Source organism: Suncus etruscus, chromosome 15 (genome assembly GCF_024139225.1).
Source record: "Suncus etruscus isolate mSunEtr1 chromosome 15, mSunEtr1.pri.cur, whole genome shotgun sequence".
Classification (NCBI taxonomy): Eukaryota; Metazoa; Chordata; class Mammalia; order Eulipotyphla; family Soricidae; genus Suncus; species Suncus etruscus.
Window position 1 is genome coordinate 83,832,405 of NC_064862.1, and position 14,030 is coordinate 83,846,434.

Sequence of the window (14,030 nt, forward strand, 5' to 3'; positions counted from 1 at the left end):
GCAGGGGTCTGCGTGCACCTCCTCCTTGCCCGTCAGCACCTTCCAATCAAAGCCATTTTCTACGTGGGTGGAAGGAGGGACCTGCTCTTTGCGCAGACTTGACACTTGCAAAGCAAATGCTGGTTGCCCATCTCGGGGCTTCTCCTGCCTCGGGGGTGATCTTGTCATTAAACTCAGCTTTTTGATAGTCATGACCTGGCTTGGCCACTCTGTGGCGCAGCTGTGCAGTGAGCGTCTCACTGGGATGCAGGGTGTGGGGTGAAATGACTCAACTCGGGCCCCCCCCCCCCCCAGGTCGTGGTGAACCCACATAGACTCGAAGGTGCCCTGAAGATCTCACAGGTCTGCTTGCAGCACTGACATAATGGCCAGGCAGAAGCAGCTGAGCCAGAAAGACCCAGGATCTGCCCCCAGACATTTATCCAGAAGAGTCATGTCTGGTCATGAAATAACTTGCTGTTTTCTCTTTGGCTAAAGGAAGTCAGACCCTTCGAAGAGCTAGCTGTACAGGACAGTCGGTCAGGGTCAGTGGAAATCCCTGGCTGGCCCCCATTTCCCCTCAGAGACATGATGGGCTGGCGAATAGGTCATCATTCATTCACCCACTGCTCATCCATTCACTTGTTCATTCTCACTTGCTTTTCATCCATTTGCTTCTTTAATTAATTCAGCTACTGCTATCCGATCGCTTCTCATTCACCCACTCATCCATTTACTCCCTTTGGGGGACCATACCAAGGAATGCTCCTGGCTCTACTCAGGGATTACTCCCAGGGGCTGAAGAGAGCACAGCAGTAGGGCATTTGCTTTGCATGTGGCTGACCTGGGAGGGACATGGTTTGATTCCCAGCATCCCATATGGTCCTCTAACCTTCCCGGGGGAGGGGGCAGGCCGATTTCTGAGTGCAGAGCCAGGAGTGAACCCTGAGTGCCGCTGGGTGTGGCCCAGAAACCAACTAACCAATGAATAAATAAAGTTAAAAAAAACCACTCCCGGGGCCAGTGAGGTGGCGCTAGAGGTAAGGTGTCTGCCTTGCAAGCGCAAGTCAAGGAAGGACTGTGGTTTGACTCCCCGGCGTCCCATATGTCCCCCCAAGCCAGGGGCAATTTTTGAGCACTTAGCCAGGAGTAACCCCTAAGCATCAAACGGGTGTGGCCCCCCCTCAAAAAAAAGTCACTCCCAGAGGTACTCAGGGTACCATATGGGAAGCCAGGGATCAAACCCAGGTTGAATACATGCAAGAAAACACCCTCTCCTATACTATTTCAGCCGCTTAATTCACTTCTTTTTCTTTTTTATTTTCCTTTTTTTTTTTTTTTTTTTTTTTTTTTTTTGTTTTTGGGCCACACCCGGCGTTGCTCAGGGGTTACTCCTGGCTGTCTGCTCAGAAATAGCTCCTGGCAGGCACGGGGGACCATATGGGACACCGGGATTTGAACCAACCACCTTTGGTCCTGGATCGGCTGCTTGCAAGGCAAACACCGCTGTGCTATCTCTCCGGGCCCTATTTTCCTTTTTTTTTTTTCTGTTGTTTTTGTTTTTGGATCACATCCGACAGTGCTCAGGGGTTAATGCTCTATGCTCAGAAATAGTTCCTGGCAGGCTCAGGGGAGCATATGGGATGCCAGGATTCAAACCACCATTCTGCATGCAAGGTAGCGTCTTACCTCCATGCTATCTCTCTGGCCCACTTAATTCACTTCTTTTGTTTTGTTTTGTTTTGTTTGTTTGTTTTTGGGCCACACCCGGCGGTGCTCAGGGGTTACTCCTGGCTGTCTGCTCAGAAATAGCTCCTGGCAGGCATGGGGGACCATATGGGACACCGGAATTCGAACCAACCACCTTAGGTCCTGGATTGGCTGCTTGCAAGGCAAACACCGCTGTGCTATCTCTCCAGGTCCCACTTCTTATTTCTTCACTGAACCACTCACTCAACCATTCACCTAGCTAATTAGCTTGTGAACTAATTTCTGTTTAGCACCTATCATGTCTCAGGCCCTCAGTTCCTAATCCCAAGAAGCACCCATGAATTTGAACTCACTCTGCACAGGGAGATCAGTCTGATGAGGACAGAGCAGGCCCCCAAGCTCATGGGGGAGCAGGTGAACAGGAAGACTGCCTGCAGAAGGTGACTGGAGGAGCCCAAGGACTGTGGGACTGGCTTCATAGGTGGGAGTCACTGCTTGGTAGAGAGGCATCTGGAAGCTAGAGATAGAATGCTCTAGAAGGAGCCTGTTGATTGCTGTGGGGAGAGAGGAAGTCTTGGGGGTCACTAGGTGATGAGAGGGTGCAGGTGGAATGTATGTGGAGGTGGAGCCACTGCTTCTACCACGGTGAGGACAGACTCTGGGGAAGTCCCAAATAGTACTTGTAAAGGAGACATGCAATCACAGCTGATGCATCTCCCAACCCCTGAGCAAAACGGGCAGGTCTAGAGGATCCCATAGTCTTTCAGGCCTCCTCAGATTTGGTAGAAAATTTTGCCCCCAAAGAAGGGGAGGCTGGCGGGGGGGTCTAAGTTTTGGAGCCACATCCAGTGGTGCTCAGTGGTTACTCCTAGCTCTGTGCTCAAAGAAATCAGTTCTCCTGGGACCCTATGGGGTGCCCGGAATCAAACCCGGTTCTGCCATGTACAAGGCAAATGGGCCTCCCTACTGTTCTTGCTCCAGCTCTGGAGGCCCAAGGTTTAAGTGAAAAGGCCAATCCCACTGTTCAGTGGGATCTCAGGAAAATCCCTGGTGTGTTCAATGGGCAAGTGTATCCTACATGTTCCACCCAGGCATCAAGCGGGGAGGCATGAAAAACAGACTTAGTCCTGAAGGGAACCTGGCCCAGAGAGAGACATGAGGCCCGGAGCTACAGTTTAGGAGGTGGTTTTGACCTCTCCATGCTTGTCTATTAAGTGTTGCCCCATAATTAGTAAACGGGAATGTGGCACAGAACTCCCCATGGAATATTGACAAATTAAAAATGGGAGGGGGGGTGCCGTGCATAGGGCCAACTCAGGTTTGATCCCAGGTCAAACTCAAAGGGTCCCCTGAGCCCTGCCAGAAGTCATCCCTGAGCATGGCCAGGCATGGCCCGAAGAAAATCAATCACCCAAACAAGCCAACAAACCTGGTAGGAGAGGAAACGTTTATTCCCTATAATGCAGTTACTCACACAATCCCTCCTGCGTTCTGGCATGTCCTGGTCAGCCTTCTAGGGCCTCTGTCCAGGTCACCTGAACTCACCCGGCTCACCTGGCCGGCTGTGCCCTCCACCTGAGTCCCTAGTGCCAAGGGACCCCTCCCACAGGCACTTTTTTTCGGGGCGGGCATGCGGACTGACCCAGTTCTCCAACTTGGGGTGGGGCACGGGGAGGAAAGCTGTGGAGATCAGACAGCTGTGGGTGGGCGGTGGGGAGACCAGGGGATTCTCAGGTGTCGTGGGGGCGGGCCACCAGCCTGTGTGTCCCAGGTAGGGGAGAAAGGAGGACCAAGTCCACTGGACAGTGTCACCCCGACAGCTGCCGGGATGGAGGGAGACAGGCCCACCAAGCGTCGGGGTGGGCGGCCCCCGACCCAGAAACTCCCCCACCCCAAGGAGGTGCCCCTTGCAGTCGTCCCCCACCCTAGGGATTCTTTGCAAGGGAAAGGAAGGAAGAAGTTCCCCGACCTGGCAGCATCCCAGGCCTTAGGCAGCGGCCCTTTAGGCCCCGCCCCTTGGAGACTGTAGGCCCCGCCCCTGCTCGGTTCTCGCCTATCCAGACCTTAGTCTCAGAGCAGGCCCCGCCCCTAAACCACGCCCCTAGTTTTAGGCCACGCCCTCCAAGCTCCCACCTGTCCTGTTGCATCCCGGAGTAGCTAGCTGGCAGGGCCGCCGTGCAGCCTTGAGCCACTGAGCGGGGTGAGTCCGGGGTTAGGGGGCACGGGTTCCCTTGGGGCGTGTGGACCTAGTTGGGTGTGGTGCCCTAGACGTGGTGCCCAGGTGCGTGTCAGGAGCCGTGTGGATGTGTCACTGTGTGGACGGGGTGGGCTGTTTGGACAGATGCCAGCTGTCCTTGGGTAAAACAGAGGCAGCACCCCAGCGTCTAGGCAGAGAGGGGGTACCAAAGTCACTGAGCGATCCTCAGCTGAGGTCTGGGGGGCATGAATGGGGTAGTGGAGGCTCTGAGGGCGCCCATTGGGGTCACCCCTATTGCCCTGGAGGGATACACAGCATGCAGGATTCCTCTCCATCTGGCACCCCGCAGGGTCACAGCCAGGAATGGGAACAGCGCTCACCCCATCCACGCCCCCACGCTCTGCTGTGTCCTTTAACTGGGACTTCCTGGTAAAGGCCGCTGAGAATCTGGACTCCAGGCAGGCCTCATGTTTGTGCCCTATGTAGGGGGTGTGCAGTTTAGGGGCAGCAGTCTGTGAAGCCCCCACAGCTCACGGTCCACCATGTCCACCTGGAAAGCCTGAGTGTGTGGAGACCGTTGCTGGGCACACGAGGGGGCATGAGCGTGTGTAGTCGTGGGGGTGTGGACAGACTCAACCCCCCCAGCTGCCTCGTGTACACGCAAGTGTGTGTAGACACGGCCTGTGTATGTGGACATGCTGCATGTAGCTCTGTGGTCCGTGTGGGAGTCGGGGTGCATATGTTGATGGAGCTGCAGGTGAGGCCAACCTGAAGGGTGGTGTCCCTGTAAAATTGAGGATGCCTTGCATCTGCAAACCCCACAAAAAACTCTTTTCCTTTAAAAAGGGGAGCAGTGAGGGGCCGGGTAGGTGGCGCTGGAGGTAAGGTGCCTGCCTTGCAAGCGCTAGCCAAGGAAGGATCGCGGTTCGATCCCCCGGCGTCCCATATGGTCCCCCCAAGCCAGGGGCGATTTCTGAGCACATAGCCAGGAGTAACCCCTGAGCGTCAAACGGGTGTGGCCCAAAAACAAAAAAAAACAAAAAAAAAACAAAAAAAAAGGGGAGCAGTGAACAGTTTGTCAGTGGACAGTGGAAACCCCCCCAAACATGTCCACCCAGCCTCTTGAAGCCCCTTTCAGGGTCCAGGGTACATGTGGGTTTGCACATGAGCCCCTCACCCCACTACTGGCATGTGGTAGGAACGATTGTGAAAGTTTGGAGACCTGCAGGACTCGGGGTTTGAGACAAACTCTAGTCGGTCCTGTTGAGGTACAGAGTCCAATTAACAGGCATCTGCTTGCCCTGGGCCATGCCAACACCCCATTCAAGGTTGTCCTGTGACAGGCTCTGCAGGGGCCCCAGAAAGTGTTGGGGTGGCCTGGAAGGGCTCCTAAGTCCCATCCCACTTGCAGGGCCAGAACATGGGTCCTGAGAGACAGGACAGCGGGGAGGGTGCTAGCCTTGCACAAAGCCAACCTGGGTTTGATCCCTGGCACCCCTACAAGGAATGATTCCTGAGCACAGAGCCAGGAGTCAGCCCTGAGTCAAAAAAGAGGCTCAGAAAAGAGAATCCAGAGGGGCCAGAGTGACAGCACAGGAGGGAGGGCACTTGCCTTGCACGTGGCTGACCTGGGTTCAATTCCCAGCATCCTATAGGGTCCCCTGAGCACTGTCAGGAGCGACCCCTGAGCACAGAGCCAGAAGTAAGCCTTGAGCATCACCAGGTGTGGCCCCAAAGCAACCCCCAAAATAAGAGCTCAGCAGAGCTGGGGTAGAGAGACTGGGGTTCCATCTCTCTAGTGGTGAAGGAGCAGGGACAGGGGATGTTGGGGGGGGGAACCTGTGGTCTTATGTCACTTTCAGAGTCATGGTTGGGGGAGCTGCATTCTTGCCCCACCCTGTTTCTTGTTGCTACATGAATCTACATTGGGGATTCACCTCTGGAAATAGTGTGTTGGAGGAAGGAAAGGAATTGTGTGTGAGATATGAGAGAGAGAGAGAGAGAGAGAGAGCGAGCGCATGTGGGCCTGAGAGATAGTACAGTAGGGAAGGCATTTGCCATGCATGCAGTCAATCCAGGCAATTTAGGTTCAATCCCTGGCAACTCATATAGTCTCTGAATGAGTCCCATTTAGGAGTGATCCTTGAGCACAGAGCTAGGATAACTTCTAGGTGTGGCTCAAAAACAAACAAATCATATCTGTGAGGTCAGAGAGTACCATCTGAGCGCCACCGAGGGTGGTCGCAAAACAAAAAAAAAATCACATTTCTTGTGGGGTCCAGGACATAGTTCAAAGCCTGAAGCACATGCCTGAACACGTGACCCCAGAACCATGTTACCTGCCCTGAGCACTGTCAGCAAATGCCCTCTCCACCCCCAAAAGAAAATCATTTAAATTGTCAGTGTATTTCTTTTTCTGTTTTGACACTATATCCAGTGATGCTCAGGTTTGACTTTTGGCTCTGTGCTCAGGCATCACTTCTGGAGGTGCTTTGGGGGGGAATGTGGTGGGATGCTGAGGATCGAACTGAGTTGGCTGTGTGCATCCAAGGAGGTTCCTCCAGATTCCCTCTGTGTCCCTTCGTGCCTTCCTGAAAATCATTCCTGTTTATCTCCTCCTTCTCTCACACCGCCCTGCCTTCTGAAGAGCTTGCTGCCTCCTTGGCTCTCTCTCTGCTCATTCTTAAGCTCAGAGAAACCGGGTTATCTCCCAACTTTCCTCCCAAACAGCTCTTCCCATGAAACTGAACAAAAAGTCCACAGACAAAAAGAGGGGAAGAAAAAAAAAAAAACGCCGCCACCCTGAACCACACACAAACAGGCTTATTAAATTCCCTGTGGGCGTGCTGAGTGATTTATTTCATGAAGTGGGGGCTCTGGAGGCGAGCAGGCCCTTGGGATTGGAAAAGAGTTTGGGCAGAGGAGATCAGGAGAATAGACAGGATTGGGAGGCCTGAGCCAGGAGGCACACGGGACCCTCACACAGAAGTGCCAAAAACCAGACTAGGGAAAGGCAGGTGGGGCCAGAGAGATAGCACAGCGGTAGGGCATTTACCTTGCATGCAGAAAGACGGTGGTTTTGGGGCCGGGCGGTGGCGCTAGAGGTAAGGTGCCTGCTTTGCCTGTGCTAGCCTTGGATGGACTGCGGTTCGATCCCCCGGTGTCCCATATGATCCCCCAAGCCAGGAGCGACTTCTGAGCGCATAGCCAGGAGTAATCCCTGAGCATCACCGGGTGTGGCCCAGAAACCAAAAAAAAAAAAAAAAAAAAAGAAAGACGGTGGTTTGAATCCAGTCATCCCATATGGTCCCTCGAGCCTGCCAGGGGTGATTTCTGAGCATAGAGCCAGGAGTAGTCCCTAAGTGCTGCCAGGTGTGACCCGAAAAAGGAAAGGAAAGGAGAGGAGAGGAGAGGGGAGGGGAGGGGAGGGGAGGGGAGGGGAGGGGAGGGGAGGGGAGGGGAGGGGAGGGGAGGAGAGGAGAGGGGAGGAGAGGAGAGGAGAGGAGAGGAGAGGAGAGGAGAGGAGAGGAGAGGAGAGGAAGGAAGAGGAGAGGAGAGGAGAGGAAGGAAGAGGAGAGGAGAGGAGAGGAGAGGAGAGGAGAGGAGAGGAGAGGAGAGGAGAGGAGAGGAGAGGAGAGGAGAGGAGAGGAGAGGAGAGGAGAGGAGAGGAGAGGAGAGGAGAGGAGAGGAGAGGAGAGGAGAGGAGAGGAGAGGAGAGGAGAGGAGAGGAGAGGAAAGGAAAAAGGAAGGGAGGGAGGGAGGGAGGGAAGGAAGGAAGGAAGGAAGGAAGGAAGGAAGGAAGGAAGGAAGGAAGGAAGGAAGGAAGGAAGGAAGGAAGGAAGGAAGGAAGGAAGGAAGGAAGGAAGGAAGGAAATTGTGGTGGAAGGGGAGAAGTGAGAAAGTCCTGGATTTAGGTTGTGGTGACACTGACAACTTGGTTGGCTGTGTTTTTTGCGGGGTAGAATTCACCACATTTAGCAATTCTGGGGGAATCCTCCCAGTTTTGAGATCAGGGTGTTGGGGATCAAACCAGAGTTAACCACATGCAAGGCCAGCACCAGCTCCTCAGTCCTCTTGATCTGGAATTTTCTTATTTGAGAAAAGGGGGCTGAAGCAAGTGCACAACAGACAGGGCACTGGCCTTGCACAAGGCCAACCTGCTTTGCTCCTTGGCACCCCATACAATTCCCTGAGCACCACCAGGAATGATCCCTAAATGTAGAGCTAGGAGTCAGCCCTGAGCATTGCCAGAGGTGGCCCCAAACCAAAACAACACAAAGAGTGAAGCAATTCTGCAGCCCCCCTGTTGACCCCACCTGTATAGATGGAGCCTGAGAGGGAGGTCGGAGGTCGATGTTGGTCATTGTGAATCAGTAACTGAAGCAGTGCTGAGCTGGATCAGTGCAGAGTGTGCAAATTGGACCCAGAGTGAGTGTGTGAGTGGGGATGTGTGATTTGTGGTGGGTGGGGGGCCAGGTCGAGAAGTTGTGGCGTCAGCACCCCCTGAACTAATATTAGCTGCCATATAACTTGGGGTCTGAAATTCAGATGCTAACTATAGTCCTGGGAAATGGCTGATGGGCTAGAGGCCCTGAGTTGGATCCCTGGCACTGCCTGATTCCCTGAGCATCTCCAGAGTCCCCAAACCCAACAAATAGCTTTAAACAACCCCAACAGGGACAGGAAACAGCTCATGCCTGAAGCCTGCTTCTCTGAAAATTGCCAGAAAGAATTACTAAGCACAGAAGTGGAAGTAACACCTGAGCACTTCCAGGAGTGGCCCCAAATTCAAGACAATCCAAAAAACAAGTATGTCCCTTTCCTCCACAGTTTGTGGATATGGGGTGTTGAGAAGCAGGAACCAGGGCACATGATGTGGTCTCCTCAGAAGGGGTTTATTGTTTGTTTAGTTGCCTTTAGTTTTGGGGATACACACAGTGATGCTCAAGTCTTACTCTTGGCTCTGTGCTCAGAAATTGCTCCTGGCAATGCTCAGGGTACCCTATGGGATGTTGAGGATCAAACCCAGATTTATTATATGCAAGGCAAGTGCCCTCTATGCTATACTATTACTCTGGCCCCAAGTTTTTGGTGTAAATTTATTTGTGGGGGGCAATACCTGTGATACTCAGGGGTAATTCCTGGCCCTGGGCTCAAGAATCACTCCTGACAGGAGCTCAAAAGACCATATGGGATGCTAGGGATCGAATCTAGGTTGACTGTATAAGGCAAGTGCCCTCTCTGCTGTTCTATCACTCTGGTCCCTGATCCCAGTGATGCTCAGAGATTACTCCTGGCTCGGGTTACTCCTGGCTTTGTGCTCAGGAATCTCTCCTGGCTGTGTTCAGGAGATTCTATGGGATGCCTAAGATTGAATATGGATCAGACGCGTGCAAGGCAAGTGCCTTCCCTGCTGTACTATTGCTCCAACCCCTCATCTGAAGGTGTGAACAGGGCCATGGAACCTGTTGGGGGACAGTTACTCATGCTGAGGGCAGCCTTGAAGCCCAGCCACAGGCCTCTCCACTGCATGGCCTGAGGGTCCTTCCAAGCTGAGTCTGGGTCCCCTGCAGCAGTGACCCTTATGCACCCCCTTCAGTTAGAATCTGGCCTCAGTGTCAGGAGATAAATCTGAGGGATGGAGCATATGTGTTTTACATATGGGCGCCCTGGGTTCCAACTCTGGCATCACATGGTCTTCTGAGCACTTGTGGGGTGCTTAGAAAAGGAGTAAGGAGCTTCTGTGATAGAACAGTGGTAGGGCACTGGCCTTGAATGTGGCCCATCCAGGTTCAATCTCTGACATCTCATAGGGCCCCCTGAGCACCTCCAGGAGTAATTCCTGAGGCAGAGCCAGGAGTGAGCCCTGGGCACCACCAGATGTGGCCCCAAAACCATCCACCAGAAAGCTGGGCTGAACATTTGGAGAACATGTGTCCACATTACTCAGAACTAGCCTGAAGCCTTGTTTCATTTTTTTTGGTACAAAAGCAATTTTTTTTTTGTGGTTTTTGGGTCACACCCGGCAGTGCTCAGGGGTTACTCCTGGCTCCATGCTCAGAAATTGCTCCTGGCAGGCACAGGGGACCATATGGGACGCTGGGATTCGAACCGATGACCTCTTGCATGAAAGGCAAACGCTTTACCTCCATGCTATCTCTTCAGCCCACAAAAGCAATTTTATGGGGCCAAGAAAGCAGCAATTTTATGAGGAAAGAAGAGAGCCTTGGGGTACACTCCCCAGTCCCCACAAAGGGAAGGTGAGGTTACCAGACTCAGTGCAAGTACTCCTGACGGCCTCGCCATATACATATACATATATGTGCATGTGTTGCATGTACTCACAGGTTCACATGTATCTGTACCTATGTGTATGTGTGTCTATGTATACACATATATGAGGCTCTGGTTTTTTGTTTGTTTGTTTGTTTTTTTGTTTTTGGGTCTCACCTGGCAGTGCTCAGGGGTTACTCCTGGCTCCATGCTCAGAAATTGCTCCTGGCAAGCACAGGGGACCATATTGGACACCGGGATCAGAACTGATGACCTTCTGCATGAAAGGCAAACGTCTTACCTCCATGCTATCTCTCCGGCCCCGAGGCTCTGGTTTGATGGGGAATGTCCCCACTAACTCCCACTACCAGACGCTGCAGTGATCAAAGACTTAGGCCCGTGGCCCTCTGCTGGCCACTATAATAATTAGCATTAATGGGCCACATCTGTAGCTGCTCAGGGCTGACTCCTGGCCCTGTGCTCCAGGATCACTCCTGGCAGGGCTCGGGGTACCGTATGTGGTGCAGGGAATTGATTCAAGGCCAGTGCCCTCTCCACTGTCCTATTGCTCTGGCCGCCCCCCCCCCCCATTTTTAATGACTTTAAGTTTAAATTTTAGGGCCCGGAGAGATAGCACAGCGGTGTTTGCCTTGCAAGCAGCCGATCCAGGACCAAAGGTGGTTGGTTTGAATCCCGGTGTCCCATATGGTCCCCCGTGCCTGCCAGGAGCTATTTCTGAGCAGACAGCCAGGAGTAACCCCTGAGCACCGCTGGGTGTGACCCAAAAACTAAAAACTAAGAACAAAAACAAAAAGTTTAAATTTTAGATTTAACTTTAAAATTTAATTAACTTTAAATTGTAAATGCTCAGGACCATAACATGTCTTGCAAGCATGAGGCCCTAAGTCCAACATTTGGACCATATAACACCCCCTCACCCTAGTAAGCATCCCGGATTGCCCCCAGCCTTCCAGTTCAAGCATCATCACATCACAGGTCTGATTACTGAACCACCAGGCCCTTGGAGTGTGGCTCAATTATCATTGGGTGTGATCATTGGGTCCCCTTGAGAGGCCCCCCTGAAATCAAGGAATAAATAAGTGGATTTCTGTTACACCCAGAGACTGATGATTCACCCAAGCCCCACCCGCACAGCAATTCTAGAGAGAAGATAAAGCTGCCCAGACAGGCTGCATCAAGGGCCCCATCAAGGGGCCCCATATGCCCTTCACCCAGCCAATTCGACTGCAGCCAGCCTCTCTCAAAAACAGTCATGGGGCTGGAGTCATAGCACCGCGAGGAAAGGCATTTGCTTTGCCCATGGCCTATCTGGGTTCGATCCTCTGCATCCCGTAGGGTCCCCCAAGATCTCCAGGACTGGTACCTGAGTGCAGAACCAGGAATAACCCCTGAACCCCGCCAGATGTAGTCACCCTCTCCAAAAAAAGAAAGAGAAATCAGTCATCACAGCAGCATTCAGCTTTACTGCAAAGCCTTTGCAGAAAACTCCAGAGCCAGGGAAAGGAGTTGTGAATCCAGATTTGCGGGTTTCAGGAGTTTCTAGAAGGTTCTGTGAACCGAATGTACCCATGTCCAGCTGTGTAATCCTCTAGCAAGGAGGAGGAGGATGGAGGAGAGAAAAGAGGCTTTCTGGGGGGTGGGACTGGCTTATCCCAGAGGGTCATGCTTGGATGTAGGAGGAAACACAGGGTCTATGCTGGCTCAGCGAGGGTCACTGATGGTGTAGAAGGGGTTCCCTAAATCTTGCTCCCCTGTGAGAAACCAGCCCAACTAGAATCAGGTCAAGCTCGGACTGGCTCCAGGCCGCAACCCTGATGGCCAAGGGCAGCCTTGGGCCCCCTTGTGAAGAAGGCTGCTTCCTCCCCACTTTCCTTGACTGACTTATGAAACAGACTTCATCCTGTGCACTGAAGGGAAATTTTTTGAGGTGTGTGTTTTTGGATCACATCCGGCGGCACTTAGGGGTTACTCCTGACTCTGTTCTCAGAAATAGCCCCTGGCTGGCTCGGGGGACCTTATAGGATGCTGGGATTCAAACCACCGTCCGTCCTGAATACACTGCTTGCAAGGCAGATTCCCTGCCGCTGTGCTATCTCTCCAGCCCGAAAAAGGAGCTTATTTATACTGTGCAAGGACACACTCTGATTGGTCCACCCCAGTCACGTGCCAGCATTTGGTCCAATCACACTGGTAGGAGATGAAAGGGAAGTAGAGAATTTGTTCTGTGATTGGTAGGCCTGTCTCCAGGATGGACCAATCCTTGTAAGGTAAAGGAGTGGGCCCAGTGATTGGCAGTTCTGACTTCAGGATGGACCAATCCCCTGGAAGTGGGGGGGGAAAATAAAAGAGCTCTGCTTTCTGATTGGTCGGTCTGGCTCGAGACTAGACCAATCACAGTGAGGGTGAAGAAGTGTGCTCTGATTGGCAGGCCTAACTTCAGAGTGGACCAATCCTCTGTGGGGATAAGGAGTTCTACTCTGTGATTGGTAGATTTGGGTTCTTGATGGACCAATCCCCGGTGGAGATTAGAGGGGGTGGACTCTGTGATTGGCAGGCCTGGCTCCACGTAGACCAATCCCTCGTGGAATGAAGAAGTGATTGGCAGACCGAGGTGGGCTGAAGGCACCGCCTCCTAGACCAGGCTAGGTTCTTCCTCCAGTCCTGCAATTCGGGGCCTGAGCGATAGCACTGCAGTAGACCCACGCGACCGACATAGGACAGACCCCGGTTCAAATCCCAGCATCCCGTATGGTTCCCCGAGCCTGCCAGGAGCCACTTCTGAGCACAGATCCAAGAGTAACTCCTGAGCACCGCTGGGTGTGACCCAAAAACAAACAAACAAACAAAACAGGGGCCGGTTTGGGACCAGAGAGATAGCATGGAGGTAAGGCGTTTGCCTTGCATTCAGAAGGCTGGTAGTTCGAATCTCATATGGTCCCCCATGCCTGCCAGGGGCAATTTCTGAGCGTAGAGCCAGGAGTGACCCCTGAGCGTGGCTGGATGTGACCCCCCAAAACAAAACAAAACAAACAAGACAACGGTATTGGGCCTGAGAGATAGCATGGAGGTAGGGCATTTGCCTTGCACACAGGACAGTGGTTCAAATCCCAGCATCCCATATGGTTCCCCATAGTCTGCCAGGAGCAATTTCTGAGTGTGGAGCCAGCTGTAACCCCTGAGCACTGCTGGGTGTGACCCCAAAACAAAAAAACCCAAAACAGGGCCCGGGAGAGATAGCACAGCGGCGTTTGCCTTGCAAGCAGCCGATCCAGGACCAAAAGTGGTTGGTTCGAATCCCGGTGTCCCATATGGTCCCCCGTGCCTGCCAGGAGCTATTTCTGAGCAGACAGCCAGGAGTAACCCCTGAGCACTGCCGGGTGTGGCCCAAAAAACAAAACAAAAACCAAAAAAACAAAAAACAAAAAACACCCTAAAACAGTCCTGCAACACTTGATGTCGCATCGCAGACTTGGATCCTTCTTCTTCACATGGGGACCCTCAGGGGGACACTGGGCTTTGGGATCCGAGACACCCCCCAATTCCATTACACCCGCATGATCCTTCCTCTCATGAGGGATGGGGACAGCGGCCTCCCTGCACTTGTCTTTGCAGGGCCTTTGCCCTCTGGAATCCGGGGGTGACCAGCACCCGGAGTTTCCCATGCTGGGATTTCTTGTGGACCTGACAGTCGCTGCCTTTTCTGCACTTTGCCGAGCTGCCGAGGGATTTTGTTGCCTGATGCTTATCTGGGCCCCGCTGGGCCTGCCAAGGGTGGGATGAGGTTTCTCTGCCCTTCGTGGAGAACCCCGCGGGGTTGTGCGGGGCCACAGATGCGCTGGCCGGGCAGGGA